Below are 5481 nucleotides of genomic sequence, written 5' to 3' on the forward strand. Positions count from 1 at the left end.
TTGATGACCCATTTGATCAGCTTCAGGGTGCATATTGGTTTTCCAAGATTGATCTTCGGTCGGGGTATCATTAGATGAGGATCATGGATGAGTATATACCAAAGACGGCTTTCAGAACTCGTTATGGTCATAATGATTTTGTGGTGATGCCATTTGGGCTCACCAATGCTTCAGCGGCGTTCATGGAACTCACGAACCGGGTTTGTAGGCTGATTCTGGACCGGTTTGTGATCGTTTTATTGATGATATCCTGGTGTATTCTAAGACCAAGGAGCAGCATGTGCAACATTTGAGGGAGGTATTGGAGACCTTGAGGAAGGAGAGGCTATATTCCAAGTTCTCTAAATATGAGTTTTGGTTGCATGAGATGCAATTTCTGGAGCACGTCGTCAACCAAGAGGGTATCTTGGTGGATCCGACCAAGATTAAGGCGGTGATGCGTTGCGAGGTTCCGAAGAACGCATTCGAGATCCAAAGTTTCTTGGGTTTAGTGGGGTACTATTGGAGATTTATCTAGGATTTCTCCAAGATTGTCATACCTTTGACCCGCTTGACCAAGAAGTGTGTGACCTTTCGGTGGGGTCCAAATCAGCAATTGGCATTCAAGACTTTGAGATAGAAATTATGCGAGGCCCCGATTCTGGCGTTACCCGAGGGATTGTATGATTGTGTTGTGTATTGTGACTCTTCTATTTTGGGTTTGGGAGTTGTTCTGATGCATAGGGGTCATGAGATTGCTTACTCCTCGAGGCAGATAAAGCATCATGAGGAGAATTACCCCACTCATGACTTGGAATTGGGGGCGATAGTGTTTGCCTCAAGATTTGGAGACATTATTTATATGGAGTCCGATGCACCATCTTCACCGGTCACAAAAGTTTGATATATTTGATGGACCAGCAGAATATGAATATGAGGCAAAGAAGATGGTTAGATGTGGTAAAAGATTATGACTACGAGATTTTGTATCATCCCGAGAAGGCCAATGTAATGGTCAATGCTTTGATTCGCAAGGCAACAAGTACTCTGATCTGATATTTTTGCTTGAGGATGACGGTTATCTTACCTTTGATGTCAAGGGGCCACAGGTGGAGGGATTGAAGAAGGAGAACTGGAAAACCGAGCAGATCAGGAGCCAGATTCCTTTGTTTGTTCGAGACAGCCAGGGATTATTGACTCAGTGTGGGAGGGTTTGGGTTCCGGCATTTGGGGGAGTGAGGCAAAATATTTTAAAGTGGGTGCATAAGTCCAAGTTTTCTATCCACCCGGGGCCACAAAAATGTACCGAGACCTGAGATTGAGCTATTGGTGGCCCTGCATGAAGAGGGAAGTTTTGTGGTTTGTTGAATGGTGTTTGACCTGTAGGAAGGTCAAAGTCGAGCATCAGAGACCTCACGGAAAGGTTCATTTGCTACCCATCCCCATGTGGAAATAGGAGGAGATTACCATGGGTTTTATCACGAAATTGTCCGGGACGACGCTGGGTGTTGATTCCATTTGGGTTATTATGGACATGCTGACCAAGATTGCTCATTTTATTCCGATTTCTAAGAGTATCTCCGCCAAGAAATTAGATGATATTTATGTGCGGGAAGTGGTGCTCAAAAACATTGTATAATTTCTGAAAACCCAAATCGTAAAATAGTGATAATGTCAGAGTACAATCCCAAGGAATCTTATAGTGCAGAATCTGAGGTGTGTGTAAGATGTGCAACTACCGCGCCGGCTCCTTCCCCTTCGCTGAGGAGGTACCTGAAACACAGCTGAAAACTGTAAGCACGAAACTTAGTGAGTTCCCCCATCGTACCACATACCATACGATCACATAGAATACATATTGCTGGGAAATTCTGGGGTGCCCGACCTACCCGGTACGGCCATTCTGGGGTGCCGATCTACCCGTGTCAAGCCATTCTGGGGTGCTGACCTACCCGTGTCAATCCATTCTCGGGTGCCGACCTACCCGTCGGTCCTAACAACCAACCCTCGGGGACTGTTCCACCCCCTATTGCTACTATCACATATAACATAACATAAACATACTACCAGACATATCTGGGGTGTCCGAACTACCCTTCGGTCCTAACAACCGAACTTAGGGACTATTCCCCTCCTACTACCACTATCACATATAACATATCATGCCAGCATATAAACGTAACATCACATACTGTCAGACATATCTGGGGAGTCTGACCTACCTTTCGGTCCTAACAACTAAACTCTACTACTATCACATATAACATATCATGCCAGCATATAACATATCAGGTAGTAGCAAACCTAGATGATATCACAAAGACAATCATCTAACATACAACTCCTACTGGTGTGCCGGCATTGTGGCCGTAGACCCACCGCTACTGGAAGGTAACTCACCTCGTACGAGTAGCTGCGGATAATCTGTGCGGGAAGCCTCTGTTTGCTGCTGCTCTGGGAATCCTCCAACTATAATCCCTACAAAACACTTAGTCAGAATCTAATATCTACTCTTAGGGTAAAATGACTATTTTACCCCTAACCAAGTCCAAGTCAAAGTCAACTTCCAGTTGACCCGACTCGCCGAGTTGGGCCGCCAACTCGTCGAGTCCCTAACCCTTTACCCGTCCTTATCCACGACTCTACTCGTCGAGTTTAGCAACGACTCGACGAGTTCCTCATCTATATGATCATCAAATGAACCTTCATCCGACTCGCCGAGTTTCTGAACAACTCGTCGAGTTCACCTTCATCTGATGAACAAGTCCTGTCCTTGACTCGCCGAGTTGTATGAACAATTCGTCGCGTTCATCTTCAACCATTAGGAGATTGCCTTGGACTCGCCGAGTCTATTCTAGCACTCGTCGAGTCCTATGAACTCTAGGTCTCCCAACACATCTAAACAGTTATGGGACTCCCTTTTCTAACAACTGACCATCGCAGAAGGGTTTAAGATGGCTGAAAACGCACCGACTCACTGAATCCCAAGAACGACTCGCCGAGTACAACCTTGACCATTTCTATACAGTCGATCTAAATGGGATTTAACAAACCGAAACCATAGATCTGGCCTCCTAATTTCCATTTTATACGTAAAGTTCCAAACTTGATGCACATGCATGGGGTTTTTAGCTCAAAAGTCCATAGAAGGTACTCTACAATGTGCATGGGGCTTTCATGGCCATAGAGTTGGCACCTTTATGCCATGAGGCCCCTCCAATGACTCAAATCTGGAAGTAGAACCCCATGAATCACCTTAGAAATCCAAAAATGGCTTAAGAGGCCCTTATTACACCATGAATCTAAGCCCTAAAGATGAACAGCCAAAAAGGAAGACCAAAACAGGGGGCATTTACCTTGCTTAAGCTGAAGATGAAGTAAGATCTCTGAATCTACAATCCCCAACTCGAATTTCCCAGCTTCTTTCTTCCTTCCAAGCTTCAAAAACTGACCAATAGCACCAAAATGGCCTTAACACACACACACAAACGGCTAGGGTTTCGATATCCAACTCTAAGGGAGTGATAAGGACAAGGGAGGCTGAGTTAACGTGTTTATATTGCTGAAAACCCTCAGATTTAGGGTTTTACTCGTGCAGTGCCTACTCGCCAAGTCCGTCTCCCGACACGTCGAGTAGATCACTTAAGATGTCTGTGGATCTCGACTCTACTCGACGAGTGGGTCCTCCAACTCGTCGATTCCCAAAGAAAAACATAAAAATGCTTGAATTAAATGCGTACCAGGAATCGGGTGTTACACCCAAAATATTGATGTGGTCCAGATTGGGAACTTTTTTGGTCCACATCTCATGAGGTGTTTTGGCAACCTTCTTTGTAGGGACTAGATTAAGGATATGGGTGGTAGTCTCTAAGGCATACCCCCAGAATGAGATTGGTAGCGAAGCTCAACTCATCATGGAACGAACCATATCCAACAAGGTTCGATTGCGCCTCTCAGCCACACTATTAAGTTATGGTGTCCTAGGAGGTGTCAATTGTGAGATAATCCCACATTCCTTAAGATAGTCAAGGAACTCTGTACTAAGATACTCACCACCTCGATCGGATCGAAGCATCTTAATGTTCCTGCCCAGCTGATTATCCACTTCATGTTTGAACTCTTTGAATCTTTCAAAGGTCTCTGACTTATGCTTGATTAAGCAGACATATCCATATCTACTAAAATCATCAGTAAAAGTCACATAGAAGTGGTTAGCATCTCTTGTGGCGGTTCTGAAGGGTCCACACACATCAGTATGTATGAGTTCCAACAAACCCTCACCCCTAGCACAAGTACTATTGAAGGGTGACTTTTTCACTTTCCTAAGCAAACAAGATTCACAACTATCATCTGAATTTAGGTCAAATAACTCCAAGACTCCATCATTTTGGAGTTGACCTATGCATTTCTTGCTTACATGTCCAAAACAACAATGCCATAAAACATTGTTTGTACAAACCATGAAAGGAAATAATATTTCTCGCCATTTCAGATGAGTAACAACACTTATTCAAATCAAACACTAATCCACTACTTATAAACAAAGAATAAACTCCAATCTTGGTGACAGGTGAAGCCCTCCTATTCCCCATGATCAAGTTTATCTTCCCATGCTCCACATTCTCACTTCTTCTTAGTCCCTACAAATCAGTACATATGTGAATACCACAATCTGTATCAAGGACCCAAGAATTAGAATGGGGTGAATTATTAGACAATACAATGTATGTACCTACATGGTTGGGTTTTACTTTCCCATACTTCACATCTTGCTGCTACTTTGGGCAGTTTCGCTTCCCGTGCGACTTTTCATGGCAATAGAAGCATTCAACCACTTTAGGGTTAGCAGAAGGAGTGACGAAACCTTTCTTGGTTCAACATGAAGATGAGCCATCAAGGGTCTTACCCTTGGTACCCTTCGAAGGGCTCTTCCTCTTCTTTCCTTTGCCTTGTCCGATTGCCAAGACAAGGGCCACGGTAGGAGTAGGAGTGGTAACAACCGATTTATTCTTAAGACCACTTTCCGCAGTCTTCAAGAGTCCTTGAAGTTTGCTAAGTGTAACTTCCTCCTTGTTCATGTGGTATGTCATACGAAATTGATCATAACACGAGGGTAAGGAGTGCAAAACGATGTCAATTGCCAACTCCTCGGGGAAGTTCACATTCAGTTTCAGCAAACGGTCCACATACCTTTGCATTTTCTGCATGTGGCCCGTGATGGGTTCACCATCCTTCATTCAGGTTGTTATCATGGAGGAGATAATTTCATATCGCTCTTGACGAGCACTCTGATGGTAGCAGTCCATCAAATCTTGGTGCATCCCAAAAGGATAGTAGTCCTTATAGGACTTCTGGAGCTCGGCTGTCATTGTGGCCAACATGATACATGCTACTTTGGTAGCTTCTCTTTCATGTGCCTGATATTCAACGATCACCTCAGGAGTAGTAGACGACTCAAGTTCCTTCAGCTCCATGTCAAGAACATATTCCTTGTCCTCATAC

Source organism: Lactuca sativa, chromosome 8 (assembly GCF_002870075.4).
Source record: "Lactuca sativa cultivar Salinas chromosome 8, Lsat_Salinas_v11, whole genome shotgun sequence".
Taxonomy (NCBI): domain Eukaryota; kingdom Viridiplantae; phylum Streptophyta; class Magnoliopsida; order Asterales; family Asteraceae; genus Lactuca; species Lactuca sativa.